This window comes from Macaca nemestrina, chromosome 9, assembly GCF_043159975.1.
Source record: "Macaca nemestrina isolate mMacNem1 chromosome 9, mMacNem.hap1, whole genome shotgun sequence".
Classification (NCBI taxonomy): domain Eukaryota; kingdom Metazoa; phylum Chordata; class Mammalia; order Primates; family Cercopithecidae; genus Macaca; species Macaca nemestrina.
The window spans coordinates 133,123,360-133,141,758 of NC_092133.1; the positions used below are offsets into that span (position 1 = coordinate 133,123,360).

The following is an 18,399-nucleotide window of genomic DNA, read 5'->3' on the forward strand; positions in this document are numbered from 1 at the left end:
TGTAACGTGATTGCATCATTCAAAACAGAAAGCAGATAAGGGGAAGCTGCTTTGACAAGATGATTATGAGTTCAGTCTGGAAAGTATTTGTTGAATTTGTAGCACCTGGGACATGCGTGTGAGGATGCACCAGGGCCAAGGTTATACATAGGCCCAGAGCATGGGACAGAGATCTGGATGGAGGTGACAATGTGGGGATCAATCGGGCAGAAGTGTATCTAAAGCCAGTGGAGTGGAAGAGGTTTCCCTGGTGTGGTCAGAGTGTAAAGTCAGGAGAAGTTAGATCCAAGAACACAATGCTGAGAGACACACTGACCACAGGGGGTGCATGGACAAGAAAGGCCACAAAAGAGATGCTGCAATCGGGAAGTGGGTGGGGCATGTGAATGAAAACCTGGAGAGATGGAGACCATGGAACTCCAGGAAAGAGAACATTTTTAAAAGAAGGGAGTGAGTGATTGGGACGTGTGGCATAGATGAGGTGTGACAATAATGCAGAGGGCGTGGCCTCCTGGCGGACGTGTTGACCTTTGTAGGTCAAGAGTGACAGCAGGAAGCCAGGTGGCTGCTGGCCAAGGGGGAAAATAACCTGAAGAAGCTGCCTTCAGATCATTTAGTGTCCCTGCTTAAAACTCCTCCCCGGGCTTCCACAAGCTGAGGGCTAGAAGGCCAAGGGCATGAGGCGATGGGAGCTGTTGCTGCCAGGGTGGTCTTGCTCTATGCATGCAGCTGGGAGTGGGGACATGGAGCACACATGAATGCTGGGGTGGCCTGCAGTGAAGTGAATCCAAACACCCATGTAGTGGACAGCCAGAACCTGTGGCTGACACATGCATTGGGCTCCTATTGTCTTACTCAGCATTCCTTCTTCTGTGTTCTCATTGCTTAGACCTTAACAAATATTATACGTAATCTGGGGATGAATGGATGTTTCCATGCTTGAAAGGAACGCCTTTGGAAACCCCTGACCAGGGTAGAGCAAGGCTCCTAACGCACTGAGAACAACTGGGTGAGGGAGTACCATTTACATCTTCACGGAAGTTTTTCACCATTTCTCCAATCATTCTGCATTTTCCAGCAAGTTTCTATAGAAGTATGCTCCAACTCACTCCATTGTAAGCACAGCTTCTCTCCTGAGTACGCTAAACTCCCCAAATGCCACAACGACACGGTGCTCCGATCTTTGGAATTAATAAGCAGTGAAATGTTTGACACTGAACAAAAATTTTTATAGCTACTGAATTTCCTGTAAGGAAGTCATGGTTAGTAAACTGCACTCTTTCTGTAATACTGTGAAATGGGAGGTATTTACATTGGAGGGACGATTGCTGGTTCTTCGTATGAAGAATGTTTCTTCAAAATATTCGTATGATGTTTTGAAGTGCAGGTTTCTATTAATGATGCCTCTGTCGAGCACATCTGGTATATTTCGGAAGAGACGCTTTGGAAACACATTGAGCAGGCCCAGCTTGTAAGTGACAAGGAAACACAATGAGGGCACAGTGGAGAAATCCAAGGAAATAAGGGATTTGTAAGAAACTAGGACTAGTTTAAGTTATAATGAATGGGTATCATGTTAGAAAAAGAACATTTCCATCCTTCAGTCACCATCAGTTAAAGCAGACATACATGGAAACCAGAATGGTCTCTTTACAAGGTTATTAAAGATTGTTTTTGTTAGCATAAAAACACTCCTCATTGGTCTCCTATCTCCGATTTGATGTTTAGAATCTAATTAGGAATTCTTACCTTGCCCTAGGAGGCCCCCGATACTCTGCCCCCGGTCTGTTTCTATGTCTCTGTCCCCTACTTTTTTTTTTTTTTTTTTTGAGACACAGTCTCTCCCTGTCATGCAGTGGCACCATCTCAGCTCACTGCAGCTTCTGCCTGCTGGGTTCAAGTGATTCTCCTGTCTCAGCCTTCCAAGTAGCTGGGATTACAGGTGTGCACATGCCCAGCTAATTTTTCTATTTTTAGTAGAGACTGGGTTTTACCATCTTGGCCAGCCTGGTTGCAAATTCCTGATCTCCAGTGATCACCTGCCTTGGCCTCCTGAACTGCTGGGATTAGAGGTGTGAGCCACCGCACCTGGCCTCCATCTCCTACTTTCTCTCTGTACCATCCAAGAGCCCTAGTGCTTTCTTGCTGTGCCTCAGACAGGCCAAGGTTGTTCCTCTGTCAGGGACTTTGCAGTGGTCTTTCCTTTCCCCAGATATTTCCAAGACCCTCTCCTCATATTCCAGGTCTTAACTAAAAAATGACCTCCTTTGGGAGGCCGAGGCAGGCGGATCATGAGGTCCGGAGATCAAGACCATCCTGTCTAACATGGTGAAACCCCGTCTCTACTAAAAATACAAAAAATAGCCGGGTGTGGTGGTGAGTGCCTGTAGTCCCAGCTACTTGGGAGGCTGAGGCAGGAAAATGGCGTGAACCTGGGAGGTGGAGCTTGCAGTGAGCTGAGATTGTGCCACTGCACTGCACTCCAGCCTGGGTGACAGAGCGAGACTCCGTCTCAAAAAACAAAAAACAAAAAAACAAACAAAAACCTCACACTGGGCACAGTGGCTCACGCCTGTAATCTCAGTACTTTGGGAGGCCGAGGCAGGTGGGTCACCTGAGATCAGGAGACCAAGACCAGCCTAGCCTAGCCAACATGGTTTAAACCTGTCTCTACTAAAAATACAAAAATTAGCTGGCATGGTGGTGCACACCTGTGATCCCAGCTACTCGGAAGGCTGAGGCAGGAGAATTGCTTGAACCTGGTAGGTGGAGGTTGTGGTGAGCCAAGATGGCACCACTGCACTCCAGCCTGGATAACAGAGTGAGACTCTGACTCAAAAAAAAAAAAAAAGAAAAAAAAATTAAATTAAATTAAAATTAATAAAATAAATAAATAAATATCACCTCTTCTGAGAGGCCTTCCCTGGGCATTCTAGAGAAAATGTCACCAGTGCCCTAAACCTGCTGGTCCCTTCTCACCACACCATTCTATTTGTATTAGTTCATTCTCACACTGCCATAAAGAAATACCTGAGGCTGCGCCATTTATAAAGAAAAGAAGTTTAATTGGCTCAGGGTTCCTCAGGCTGCACAGGAAGCACTGCGCCATCTGCTTGGCTTCTGGGGAGGCCACGGGAAACTTACAGTTATCGTGGAAGGCAAGGGGAAGCCAGCACATCTCACATGGCAGGAGCGAGCGGGGCAGGGAGGAAGGAGGGTGCCACATACTTTTAAACAACCAGATCTCATGAGGACTCTATCATGAGAATGGCACCGAAGGGATGGTGCTAAACCATTCATGAAGGATCCACCCCCATGATCCATTCACCTCCCACCAGGTCCCACCTCCAACATTGGGGATTACAACTGAACATGAAGTTTGGGTGGACACACAAATCCAAACCATATCCCCCATACCACCCTGTTTTAGCTTCTTCATAGTGCACGGCTGCCCCTACATGGGCACATTCACTGATTTGTCTCTGTTTGTCGTGTGCTTCCCTCTATCCATGAAGGCTCCTTGAAGTCAGAGGCCCCATCTCTCGTGTTTAGAATTGTATTTCCAGTGCCTAGAACACTGATGAGTGAATGCTCAATACATATTTCTCTGCTGATGGAAAGAAATCCTTTACAGAAATCTCTTAAGGAAGTCACCAGGCAGCATAAAGGGCCTGATTCAGATTTGGGACGAGTCTCCAGCAGCAGCAATCCTGGCCTTTTCTCTCCATGACAGTAGAAAATATCAAGTATGGAAATGGTGGGGAATTGTTTTGCCGTGAATATTGAGAAGATAATGATGGGAGGATAATGACGAACCTCTCATTCATTGACTCAGACCCTAACTTGCAAATATTCACATTGCAACTAGGCAGCAGTGTTTATCACAAAGGTTTGCTTAGCAAATTAAAAGGAAGGAGCAGTGGGTCTGGGCCATGGGAAGAAGGAAGGGAAGGGAGAACCTTCAGAGACAGAGAAAAGGTCAAGGTTGAGAGATTAAAAAATCCCAGAACTGTGGAGCATGGAGGACTGGGCTTTGAAAAATACTCCCAGAGTTTCTAGTTTATCTGGTCTAAAGGATTTGCATTTTTAGAAAAGTCCCGCAGGTAATTCTAACATACAGCCAGGGTTGAAATACCACTCAAATCAAAGAACAAATGTAGTCAGATATACCCAGTTAAAGCTCAGCACGTGTGTCAAATAGTCAGTCTTATATTTTTTTCCAGTGGCTTATTTTTACCCATACAACATGCTAAGCTTTAAATCAAAGGACCGTGCTAATATATGTATAAATGCCTATAGGAATTTTGAATGTTATAATTAAATCAAACCACTGGAAATAATGTTGGAGCCTAAACCACAACACAAAGCAAAAAGATTTCAGCTGACGTGTTTGGGTTTGAAAAGTTACAGAAGAATTTCTCACTTTCCGTTTTCAAAGCTTTTTGTTTGTATCTATATCAATGCCTACAGTGATGGGCTATTTAGACAGTCATGCTCGGGCACATGTAACACAATAATCCCCTTGAAAAATCGTAAAAGGTGGGTCAATATAAAAGGTGAGGGGTTATTTTTCCCTCCCCTGTTTCATACCCTTCCTTAGAAATCAACACCGTATTTGTGTTTAAAGAGATGTCCTATATATTTTTACTCCAAGTGGCAGATCCTGTTTACTGAATAAGTGCTAAATCAGCGTGTCAGGGAGTTGAAATTACCTTATGCTGTCCCCCCAATTCAAATGTGACAATATACATCTTTAAAGGTATACATTTAAATGAAATGTTATTCATGCACTAAATTTTCTTCTACTGTATAGAAATTAAAAGCAACATTTCTCTGGCCTAGAGCTAAGATTTTATGACTCCCATGGTATTCTCTTTTTTATCTAGATTTTTAAAGATGTTCAAATAAGTGAGTTTTCTTTTTACTTGACACATTTTCACATATGTTGCCTTGATCTTTCACATCTTTTACCCATATGGGAGCCTTCCTAGGAAATAAAGGATCTGTATTTAATTATCTCATGGGGACAATTTAAAGGGAAATCTTGAGTTTCTCCTCTACAGCTCTGCCTTAAGGAGGAATAAGAAGAAATGGTGAACCTACAGCTTTTGGCTGTTGATGGAGCTTTCTCACAGTTCCCTCTGTGATAGCACCAAGCCCACCTGTTCACTTGGGCACATCCCAAGCTCAATGACTCAGACCCTAATTTGCAAATATTCACATTGCAACTAGGCAGCAGTGTTTATCGAAAAGGTTTGCTTAGCAAATTAAAAATTATGAAAAAGTAGAAGACACAGCATTTAAATTGAAACCAACAAACTTTATGTAACTTGAAACATTTGAAAAAGTATCCATTTACGCTGAACAATTGAAAGTTGATTTTTAAAAATCTAGAGTCACAAAATCTACACTTTACAGTTGAAACTAGGCTTAGAGAGCTCAAAAGATTCACCTCAAGATCATATAGCTGAACAGTGTCAAGACCATGATTAGACTGCAAGTCCAAATTCCCTCCCGTGTGACTCTAACTTCTGAACTCTAGTAAAAACAGGTCCTTGGTCGGGCGTGGTGGCTCACACCTGTAATCCCAGCCCTTTGGGAGGCCGAGGAGGGTGGATCACAAGGTCAGGAGATCGAGACCATCCTGGCAGACATGGTGAAACCCTGTCTCTACTAAAAATACAAAAAATTAGCTGGGCGTGGTGGCGGGCGCCTGTAGTCCCAGCTACTCGGGAGACTGTGGCAGGAGAATGGTGTGAACCTGGGAGGTGGAGCTTGCAGTGAACTGAGATTGTGCCACTGTACTCCAGCCTGGGCGAGAGAGCGAGACTCTGAATAAAAAAAAAAAACAAACAAACAAACAAACAAACAAAAAAAAAACAGAAAAGAAAAGAAAAGAAAACCAAAAAAAAACAGGTCCTCAGAACAGTCTTAAGCCAGTTTGTTTTTTTTTCCTTGAATATAATACTTCTGGTAAGGTACATTCTACAATCTATATTTTTTCTCTAAATCAAACTGGTCTTTCTGTACAATAGGCACGGTAATGAAGTTCTACTCCATTCTACTATAGTCTAAGGCATGGAATTGTCTAAGGTTTTCATATACATTCAGATGAATGAACCTAGAGAAATGAATAGCAGGTTGATGTACTCAGGAAAAACTTGCCTGATGTCTATATATTAATCAGAACTTTTTCAGTTGTGACTGAAATCTATGTTGTTGCCTCTGATCGCTGGAAAGGATACTGGGACAGTGTGCAGGTGTATTAGTCCGTTTTCACACTGCTGATAAAGACGTACCCAAGACCTGGCAGTTTACAAAAGAAAGAGTTTAATTGGACCTATAGTTTCCATGTGGCTGGAGAAGCCTCACAGTCATGGTGGAAGGCAAGGAGGAGCAAGTCCCTTCTTATGTGGAAGGCAGCAGGCAAAGAGAGAATGAGGAAGACACAAAAGCAGAAACCCCTGATAAAACCTTCAAATCTCGTAAGACTTATTCACTACCACGAGAACAGTGTGGGAGAAACTGCCCCAATGATTCAGTTATCTCTCACCAGGTCCCTCCCACAATACGTAGGAATTATGGGAGCACAATTCAAGATCTGGGTGGGGACACAGCCAAACTGTATCAGCAGGATTGAAGGAAGAACTTCAGAAACCAGAATCAGAGACAGGGACTCAACCAGGCACTTACGCCATGCTTGCTTACCTCTGCTTGGCTTTGTTCTGCAGACAGGCTTCTACCAGCATCTGGGACAATGGCACCACTAACCTGAGGTTTACATCACACTGGCAGTATCACCATAAACTATGGCTTCCAGATCTATTTCTCAATCTCAGAGAAAGTCTCCAGTTGACTCTGCTTAGGTCATGTCTCCCACAGGGTCCAGAGGGAAAGGTCACCTTAGCTGCCTAGGGATATTGCAAGTTGGGTCAGGGATGGATGCAAAATCAAAATATGGGGAATAGAAAAGCTTCAGGGGCAGGCAAAAGCAGTAATTGCCAACGTCAATTACATATGGAAGTTATTGATTTGAGCAACTGGAAGAACACTCATCTACTCCCTCATCTCTTTCCCATGGAGCTGTCCCTTTAACGGAAGAATCTGCAAAAATATGAATGCCCAGTGCTCATTCCAGGGCCTCTGAATCAGGATTTCATAAGGTGAAGCCCAGAGAGGCTTAGTATTTAAACAGCACCACAGGTGACTCTGACACATCCCTAGATAAGAAAACTGTTTTAAGTAATTATCATTAGGAGTCTATTTTCTGGGATGGATAACATATCAAGCATTCATCAGTCATCAACATCTTGTGAATTAAACAGATTAGCTGAATTCACTTAGCAGGATTTTAAAATTATGAGATATAGAATGAATACAATTTGATGAGGAAGAAAAGAGGAATTGGGGCTGGTACTAAATGGGGTCTAGGGTAGGGAGTAGGGGGTGGGGTGGCATTGCAATGAGGGCTCTGTGCAGTTAAGAATAATCTGAACCTCATATTTTACTTTCTGGCCACAATCTATGATTCTGGCTCTCTCAGATTCCTCCTTCCTATTTAATAATTTCCCTTCAGTCTCATACTCCTAGTTCATGATTCCTGAGTTTGCTCTAATTTTCTGCTGGCCTGAACCCTCTCCCCCAGCTGCTTCAAATACCCTGCAACCTTATTCTCCCAGTGCCTCCACCCCAGCAGACCTCAGCCTAGGTCAGTCCTACAGTTGGCCTTCTCCCCTCCTGCTTGCTGGCTGTTCGATTGATTGATTGATTGAGATGGAGTCTCGCCTTAAATATTAGACCTAAAACCATAAAAACCCTAGAAGAAAACCTAGGTAATACCATTCAGGACATAGGCATGGGCAAAGACTTCATGTCTAAAACATCAAAAGCAATGGCAACAAAAGCCAAAATTGACAAATGGGATCTAATGAAAGAGCTTCTGCACAGCAAAAGAAACTACCATCAGAGTGAACAGGCAACCTACAGAATGGGAGAAAATTTTTGCAATCTACTCATCTGACAAAGGGCTAATATTCAGAACCTATAAAGAACTCAGTCAAATTTACAAGAAAAAAACAAACAACCCCATCAAAAAGTGGGCAAAGGATATGAACAGACACTTCTTAAAAGAAGACATTCATACAGCCAACAGACACAAGAAAAAATGCTCATCATCACTCGCCATCAGAGAAATGCAAATCAAAACCACAGTGAGATACCATCTCACACCAGTTAGAATGGCAATCACTAAAAAATCAGGAAACAACAGGTGCTGGAGAGGATGTGGAGAAATAGGAACACTTTTACACTGTTGGTGGGACTGTAAACTAGTTCAACCATTGTGGAAAACAGTGTGGCGATTCCTCAAGGATCTAGAACTAGATGTACCATATGACCCAGCCATCCCGTTACTGGGGATATACCCAAAGGATTATAAGCCATGCTGCTATAAAGACACATGCACACGTACGTTTATTGCGGCACTATTCACAATAGCAAAGACTTGGAATCAACCCAAATGTCTATCAGTGACAGACTGGATTAAGAAAATGTGGCACATATACACTATGGAATACTATGCAGCCATAAAAAGGAGGAGTTCGTGTCCTTTGTAGGGACATGGATGCAGCTGGAAACCATCATTCTCAGCAAACTATCGCAAGAACAGAAAACCAAATACCGCATGTTCTCACTCATAGGTGGGAATTGAACAATGAGATCACTTGGACACAGGAAGGGGATCATCACACACCGGGTCCTATTGTGGGGAGGGGCGGGGAGGGATAGCATTAGGAGATATACCTAATGTAAATGATGAGTTAATGGGTACAGCACACCAACATGTCACATATATACATATGTAACAAACCTGCACGTTGTGCACATGTACCCTAGAACTTAAAGTATAATAATAATAATAATAATAATAATAATAATAAAAACAAAATTGAGGCCAAAAAAAAAAAAAAAAAAAGAGATGGAGTCTCGCTCTGTCGCCCAGCCTGGAGTGGCAGTGGCACAACCTTGGCTCACTGCAACCTCCGCCTTCCAGGTCCACTTGAATGTTCTATGATATGTCAATATTAACATATCCAAAACTACTAATGCAATCTTTTCTGCCAAGCCTCTATACCTCTTCTTGTATCCTCAATGCCAGCTAATCACACCACATCCACCTAGAAGCTCTCATTAGAAACCTTCCAGTTTTCTAATAAACTCCTGTTGACATCAATCTTTATATCCAATTGACTACGAAATCCTACTTATGTCCCCATGTACTTACAATATCTCTAAACTATTTCTTTCTACCCCTCATCACCATGTAACTTGTTCAGACCTTCATCATCCTTTGGTTGGACAACTCCAATGGTACAGCAATTAAGTCTAGTCTCCCTACTGCTATAAACTGATCTACTTTTCAGCCAGAGTCATTTATTTAGGAGGTAATTCTAAGTTATCCTCTCTGTTTAAAATTTTAAAGTGAGTTAGCATCACCTACTGAATAAAGAGATGTTTTTTTTTTTTTTTAGTTGGAGTCTTGCTTTGTTGCCCAGCTGGAGTGCAGTGGTGTGATCTCAGCTCACTGCAACCTCCGCCTCCTGGGTTCAAGTGATTCTCCTGCCTCAGCCCCCCAAGTATCTGGGACTACAGGCATGCACCACTATGCCTGGCTAGTTTTTGTATTTTTTAGTAGAGATGGGGTTTCACCATGTTGGCCAGGCTGGTCTTGAACTCCTGACCTCAGGTGGCCTCAGGTGGCCCGCCTCAGCCTCCCAAAGTGCTGGGATTATAGGCATGAGTCACCATGCCTGGCCGACAGAGCTGATTTCTTATTATGGTATGAAAAATCCCATGTGATCTACCAGCCACTAACCTCTCACTGCAGCACGTTTTATGCCAGTAACCCAGAACTGACTGCAGTTCTCTCCATTCACTGTTCTAGCCCCTGTCCCTCCATCAAGTGATTCTCTCTACTTGGAAGGCCTTTCCCATCATTCATTGATGGACCAATCTCTACTCATTCTTTAAGACAGGAAAACTTGGATGGGAGAAATGCCCACTTTTGTTTTCTCTCTCCTGATAGACTTTGAGTTTATCAGGAAAAGGGCCACATCTTTAATCTCTGCATTCTTATTCTGTAGCACCAAGTTCATAAAAAGCATATAATAAATATCTGTTGTACTGAGCTGAGACCTATCTTGGGGATACAATCTCAAAATGACGAAGAGAAGAAAGAAAAATAGGAAATGAGAAGAGGACAAAAACTCTCTTTGCTTATAATTTTGTTTTTGGTAGATAATATATTTGGCAGGTAGAAGGAAGGACAGAGGGAGCATGCATTACCAGCACTGCAAATGATAGCTACTAACTACATACTCTAGTAGAAAAATAAAAATTAAGAAAGAAGCCTGGGTGTGGTGGCTCACGCCTGTAATCCCAGCACTTTGGGAGGCCTAGGTGGGTGGACCACTTGAGGTCAGGAGTTCGAGACCAGCCTTGAAAACATGGTGAAACCTCGTATCTACAAAAAATACAAAAATTAGCCAGGCATGGTGGTGGGCACCTGCATGCCCTGGTACTTGGGAGCCTGAGGCAGGAGAGTCGCTTGAACCCAGCAGGAGGAAGTTGCAGTGAGCTGAGATCACATCACTGCATTCTAGTCTGGGCAACAGAGTGGTGCTCCATCTCAAAACAGAAGAAAAAAAAAATAGAAAAAGAAAGAAAAAGTGGGATCTGCAGAAGCAAAGTGACAGAGGTGGAAAGCCTGTTTCAGACAGTCACCTTCTTCAAATCTTCTTGACCTTAGCTCTTTCCAGGGCCTTGGAATACTTATTTCTGCCCAGTAGCTACTGTAGAAACCAATTCTGCATGGGCTCCAACCAAACTCATGGAGCTGTAACCTGTGAACACTTTGCCTTGTGCCCCTGCCACATTACCACTCATCCCACACTAGGCTTTGCTCGTGACGCTGAGGTCTGAGATGCTATTTAGATACATTCAAGGACTCACATCTATGCAACTCAGAAAGATAGGTGAGTAACCACGGCATGGGGCAAATCTTTGACCAATTGGATGCAGGGGCTGGCAAATATATTTTTACTGCCTACTTTCCACAGTTGGCTTGTCTGAAGATGAAGTGATTCATATGGCCCCTTGGGAGATAATCCCGTGAGACTGAGTAATGAACCCCATTGTATACCAAGCATTGGTCTGTTTACCAACACCCTCTGCAAACTCTCCCTCTCTCTCTGCTCACACCCTTTCCCTCACCCTGCTTCTCTTCTAACGGACTCCCTAATACAGTAGTAACATATAGATTTTATTCATTTTATTATTTTTTAAGTTCCAGGCTCCATTTCCTGAGGGACTTAGGCTGACACCATTGGTATCAGGCTCTTGAAAACATACTCTCAGGATGACATGCTGGAGGCACCTAGTTTGACTCAGGCCTCAGCAGATCTGGAAGACATAAATCAGCACATGAACAGGAAGTCCAGTGTACCTTGTCATCTACTTTGGAGGTGGTGAAAACTGTCCTTGAGCTCACAGTTATGGCATCATGGCAGTGGTGGTGGCGGTGGTGGTACTGTTGGTGTTGGGGTGATTTATGATCAACCGAATGACTTGGGACTGGTTTATGGTTCAAAGACCGGTCAGCATGATATACAGGTACTAGCAGAAATTGGGTTATTGCTGCATTTCAGCTCCAGGATAGCCCCAAAAGATGGTGATGAAGGAAAATATCCTAACTCCACAGAACTTCCAGTCACACATTCACCTGTTCCTGTTCCATGGACAGAGAAGTAGCTTGAGATATGAATAGATATGGACTGTTGGCAGTGGGAAATGAATTGGTGCTCCATTAGGGGCTTAGAAGGAGAAAGATTGGAAGATCAGGGACAAGTTCGTCCAAGGAAGACATGTGTGAGCGGGTGCAAAGCATGCAGACTTCCGTGTCTTATGGCCGTGCCCACCGAGGAATCACCATTGAAGTAGCAGCTTCAAAACCCCACAGGGGCAGGGGTCACATTCTGTGCATGTCACTCAGCCTCTGCTTTGGGCAACCCCAGTGCAGACATAGCAGGCTCATGAATAGAGTGGCCATGGCGGCAGGGGTGAAAGTTAAACCTGAGCCCAATAGCATAGGTTCCCTCTCCCCAAGGCTCATCTAGACCCTGCTGCTGCTGAATACCCAGCCTCCAGCATTGGAGACCAAGGCTGAGACCTCCCCTGGCTCCATTTCCCAGGGTCCACTCAGACACTTGTGGCAGCTCCCTGACACCAGACCCCTTCCCTCCCGATGGAGGCAGCAACGTGTCTTTCCCGGAACACACATCTTCTCCAAATATGGCTCTCCTTTCCTTGTCTGCGGGTCTCTACCTACTGATCTCCTCCATATAAAGTCATCTCAGACACATTTTATGACAAAGGAAGTGCAACAGTGGCAGGCAGATAGCAACGTAATTTCCTCATTATTCCATGTGCCTCATCACCCAGAACAGCTGGCCTGTGAAGGATTCAGCTAAGGCACAGCTCAGGGAAAACCTCAGCCAGGATGTCCGAGTCTAGGAACCAAGGGGAGAGAATTAGGAATGGCTCCTCTCACCATCCATCACCCAATAACCAAATAATGGCATTTGCACTTCCTGTCTGTGCAATCTTAGTTTTCACCAAGTTAGAAGTTCTGGTTTCCAGGCTGGGTGGGCGGGACACTTCTACTTGGTTTCTCAGGTTGGAGCACCAGAGGCCAAGACAGCAGCTTTTGTAAATTGGTAGCTTGGTCCTGACTCTCCCAAGGAGCTGGGAGGGCAGCCCGGTGCGCTCGTGTGTGGGCCAGTGTGCTTGTGTCTGGCCCAATGCACTTGTGCCTTGGGCCAGTGCACTTGTGTCTGGGCCAGTGCGCTTGTATCTTGGCCAGTGTGCTTGTGTCTGGGATCCAGGGCATTTCCTCTGCAGTCTCTTGGTGCTTCTGAGTTGAGTGATGATGATGAGAAATGGGAAATTGCACCAACTGCAGCCCAATAAAGAAAAGACACTCAGTCTTCATGGAGAGAGGTCTGGATCCGCCCTTCAAATAAGCAATGGGCAAGCCAGGGTGCTGGCTGAGCATGATCGAACTCTAGAACAGGTAGTGGAGGATGAGCGTCCATCCTGACCTCAAGACCAGCTGAGGTCGGTTGTTTCCCCAACCCTTTAACTTAAGGCTTTCTCAGAGATCGAGGCTGGCCATCCCTTTGAAGGGTGCACTCTGTGACTGATTGGTTTCATATTTCCTCTTAGGGCATGTTGTTCTCACAACAGTAAAGCCCAATTGTGCTCAGAGAGTCAATACAATGCAAGGGCACAGGTAAGGGCGGTAGATAGGTCTTCAGGTCCTCTCAGCCTCATCCACTTCCTGGTCCAGGGCTCCTTGCTCTGACCTGGCCCCTGCTGTAGGGCCGGCTCTGCTTGGATTCTGGCCAGCTTCCTGCAGGCAGAACTCAATAGCGTCTAATGCCGTCACACCAAACATCTCTCACCTCGTGCCCTGCGCCTTCTACTTTTGTAAGAATTGAAGCAAGAGGTACCTCGGGACTGGTTCAAGGCCACCCTTGTGCAATTCAGACGCGTGGGGCAATTTTTCCACAAAGTGAAAAACGGGACCAGTGGGAAATGGGAGCTGGCAGATAAGGTCTTCCTGCCCTGGACACACTATCTGAAGTTCACAGTCATTTGTCTGGATCCTTGGACGTCAGCCCCCACGAGATCAAGCCATGGGTGACCCTCTACCCCCGAAGGTGGTACTAGTAGCCTGCTCTTGTGTTGGCTCTAGCTTCTCTCTCTTCATTCCTCTTTTCCCTTAATCCTGCTTTCCTGGGAGTGCACTCCCTAATAAAATACTGCACATGAGTTTTGCCTCAGGCTTTGCTTTCTGGGGAGCCTGGCCAAGGCAGAATTCATGTAAGAATGCAGAGATGTGAAGTGGAGAGCCTTAACTGCTGCAGAAGATGTACAGGCAGATGCTTAGCAGAGAGTAGAGTTGGGGTACAAGAGCCTGGAAAGTGGGGGAGACTTCTTTTCATCTTCATTCGGTTACTTCCAATTGTCAAAGTATTGGCTTCCAATTGTCAAAGTAAAGTATTGGCAGGATGATTTATAAGATTATTAAAAAGGCATTAGAAGGAATGGGAAATTAAGATTCTGAGACATGACAGGGTCAAAGGGTGACCCTTTAAATGTGTTTTATATGTGACATTAACACCTGCCTTGGAGCTTACCCTTCCAGACACACTGATCCTCCAGGCCCATTCCTCTTGGAGAGCTTGGCTCTGTCTCTTCTCAGAAGACACCTTGTGTGGCGTGCAGAGCCTCTCTGTTGTCTGATTCGGTTTGCGTGAGCGGTCGCGTAGAACTCTGAAGTGCTCCATCGTATTTGTTTATACCTCTTCTGCACGTGGAAACTCAGGTTAGGCAGATAAAAATGGCTAAGGGTGAAGGCATAGGATGAGATCGGCGCCAGGTTCCCAAATGGAATTTTTGTGGAAAGTATGCTTTTTTGAAAACAATTTCATTCACAGCAGCTTTGATCTGAAAATTTTAAAGGACATATGCTTTCCCTTTCAAATATGAATTATTGGGGTTTTCTCAATGCACACAATAAAGTGTATCATAAACGGCCTCACAGAAAAACACATTAGTCTCCCCAAAGTATCCCAACTGACATCTCCTTTCCTTTTCTTCCCGTCTGAATTTTTGCATGACCCCAGAGTGGCTCTGTTACTAAGAAGAACAAAAGGCTGAATGAACACCAAAAGCATGGCACGCTGCTAGTCTGTGGGTTACCATTTAAAACTCTTTCAGACAGCCGCACAGCGTGAAATACTAATTCACTCCATCTACAATACCATATCCATTAGCACTTTCTCATCCTGGAATTTAAATAGTCCAAAGCTCAGAGAGTCAGTAAAGAGAGTAATTAATACAATAGCACAATTCTCCACGGTTCAGGTGATATGATGAACGGCTTTACCTGTCACAAACAAATACTACAGGAGACAGGCTCTTCTGGTTTTGCATTTTGAATCTTCCCCCTCCCTCTCCGTGTTCTGACATTCTCTTTCCAGGTGGATGTTGTGTTTTCGTCTAGTGAAAATACATGGACCCTCTGTTCCCGCGTTCGTGCCTCATTCTGTTTCAAACAGCACTGTTTGAATAACCACGCGATGGCAAAAACAAGCCACAAAAGAGACGTGGTTTATGAGTTGGTTTTACCTGCCATTTTCCACGTTTTTGCATCTTCCTCCTCTTACGTACTCAGGGCAGCTCTGCAGAAGGTACAGACCCTTTATCAATGGGCTGGTTAGTTCCATGACCATCCAGGGTGGGTTTTCCTGACCCGGGCAGTGTTTCCAGGTTGTGTGAGTTGGAGGGCCTCCGTCTCGTAATTACAGACTTAGGGATCTCAATTTCCAAGTCCATTATCAAATGGATGTCACAAGCCACATCACAAGGCTCATGACAAGGGATATAGTTGTTCTTGTGTGCAGTGAGTCGGGGGTGGAAAAGCTTCCGCCTAATGTTGGAACGGCTCAAATGACCTCTTTTGCATAACGGAAAAACAGGTGCTCCATCTATACAAATTGGGCCAGCATTTTGCACTTTGTGATACTTTTCACACACGTTATCTCATTTATTCCCACAGCTACTGTCCAAGTTCCAAAAGTCAAGCATCATCATGTATGTTTTGTAAAATGAGCAAATTGAAGCTCAGAGAGGCTAAGCAGGGATCGCATGTAGAAATCTTGGATTACAACCTAGGACGGCTAACATGAACTTCTAGTACTAACTAGAGGCTACTGCTCTAAACATGTGGTTGGCTTTTCTCAAATCTTTTACAATTTATTTTATTTTATGAACAGAGTCTTGCTCTGTCACCCAGGCTGGAGTGCAGTGGGCCATTTTAAAATATTTTGTAGAGACGGGGTCTTGCTGTGTTTCCCAGGCTGGTCTCGAACTCCTGGGCTGAAGCAATCCACCTGCCTTGGCCTCTCAATGTGCTGGGATTACAGGCATGAGCCACCACAGCTGGCCTCGTTGTTTTTCAACTCTTTCTTTGCTGTATCCTTCCGGAACTGCTCGCCATAGAGGGTAAGTGCTTGTACTCATACTAAAGCCCAGTGGCTTTAGTATGAGTACAGATATTGGGTGTGAGTCCCAGAAGCCTGACACCTGAGAACTACCCCCAAATGGTGGGGGTTATGCTTGCCTAGTGAATTCTGGAATGTCGTCTCAGTTCCTGAGCATTAGTTTGAATTCAATCTACATGTAAACATCTGGCATAGGTGACTCCCCTTCCAGGACCACGGATGTCTCTGTAATCTACTCTTTTTCCCTCTTCCACCAAATTCTCAGATGATTTTCCTACTCAGATCTCTACTTCACCTCCAAGTCATGCCTCAAATGACTTCCATTTAGCTTCTGCTAGCACAATCCATAATTAAATGTTGTTACAGCACTGACTTTCCTATTACTCAGGCCCCTGAGTACTGCCCTGTCCTCTCCTTACATTTCCCAGAGTGGACATCCATTCTTCCTGCAGCACTCTCCTCCTACCAAAGTCTCCTGGGTTGCCTCCTACCTCTCTGGTCATTTCTTGTCTGTCTTGTTTGTTGGGTCGTCCTTCTCTCCTTCATCTCTGATGTTGGAATGCATAAGGGCTCAGTTTTAGGATCTCTTCTCTGTCTCTCTCCCAAGTTTAGAACACCTCATCTGTTCTAATGAATTCATTTGCCATGTATATGTTCAGGGTTTTCAAATTCATGTTATCAATTAAATACTTTTCGTCTAAGTCAGGGCTCTCCAGAGAAACAGAACCAATAGGAGATCATCTACCTATCTGTCTACACACACACACACACACACACACACACACACACACACACACGGTTTATTATAAGGAATTGTCTCATGTAATTAGAGAAGCTGAGAAGTCCCAAGATCTGTAGGTGGCAAGCTGGAGACCCAGGAGCCCATGGTTTACCTTCAGTCCAAGTCTGAAGGCCTGAAAACCAGGAGAGCTGATGGTGTGAGTTCTAGTCTGGAAGCCAGCAGGTTTAAGACCCAGAGCTAATGTTTCAGTTTGCATCTGAAGCTGGGAAAAGACCAGTGTCCCAGCCCAATCAGTCAGGCAGGAGGTTCTCTCTTGTGTTTTGGGACGTTGGCCTTTGTGTTGTATTCAGGCCTTCAACCGATTGGGTGATGCCCACCCACATTTGAGAGAGCGACTGCTTTATTCAGGCTACTGGTTCAGACATTAATCTCTTTCCAAAACACCCTCACGGGATCACCCAGAATAATATTTGACCAAATATCTGGGTACCCTGTGGCCCAGTGGAGTTGACACATAAACTTAATCAACATACATTTTTCATGCACTTACACCTCTACCAACCTATTCAACCATGTCTACCTTGATTTCTCACAGGTCCCTCAAATTTAACCTGTCACAAACTCATTGTATAATCTTTTTCTTCAAATTTATTTCTTCCTCAGGTATTCCTGAAAACTATAAAATGACACAACCCATTCAACTTCTTATGTGAGAACCCGAGAGACGTCTTTTATACTCCTCCTCCTACCTCCCCTCAAGTCATCAATTCCAGCCAACACCCATTTTGAGGTATTTGCTGAAGCTGTTGACTTCCTTTGATTTCTGTTACTTAATTCAAGTCGTTACGATTTTTTTTTCCCCCGGAATTGTTGACCACAATAATCTGTAGACTTCTATGTTCCGTAGATGTCCGTGGAACAATACCATATCTATGCTCCAAAAAGCACTGAGTGACCTTTTAACATACACTTAGACCATGTCACCACCCAGCTTAAAATCCTTCTGTGACTTCCCATCGCTGCTAAGATAAAGTCCAAACTCCTTAATGAGGCCTACAAAGCCTTGCGTGATGTGACCTTTGCTGACATCATTAGCCTTGTCGATCTCTCTCCTTCCCTGAGCCCTGCCGGGAGTTTTTTCTCAGTTCCTCCCACTCCTAGAGCGCTCTCTTTCCACAACACTTTTACAAATCCTGTTCTTTCTGCGAGACACACTGTTGGCCTTTTTTCCTCATTTGCTTGGACACGTTCTATTTGGCCTCTGGGCTTCAGCGGACATGTCATTTCACTGGGAAATCTTCCTAAGTCTCCTGCTTAGGCACATGTGTCCTCCTTGCATGCTGATCTCCTTCCTCCCCTCCATCACATCTCTCATCATACACATCACCCATTCACTGCTTCTGGAATTCTATTTAATGCCCGTCTCCCACACAAGATGGTAAACTGTATCCATGCGACTTGCTTGCATCTTCCGAGTTAAGTAAATACACGAATAATAATTCAGAGACTAAATGAATGAATGCGATCAAA

At 44.4% G+C, this 18,399-nt stretch overlaps 1 protein-coding gene and 1 pseudogene across 2 annotated transcripts in view; one reads left to right on the forward strand and one right to left on the reverse strand.

The window, feature by feature from the left end:
- LOC105490600 (CUGBP Elav-like family member 2) overlaps positions 1-18,399 on the reverse strand; it is a 649,919-nt gene that overhangs the window by 559,857 nt on the left and 71,663 nt on the right. The window lies entirely within an intron of this gene.
- On the forward strand, positions 755-1,269 carry LOC139356025 (ORM1-like protein 1 pseudogene; annotated as a pseudogene).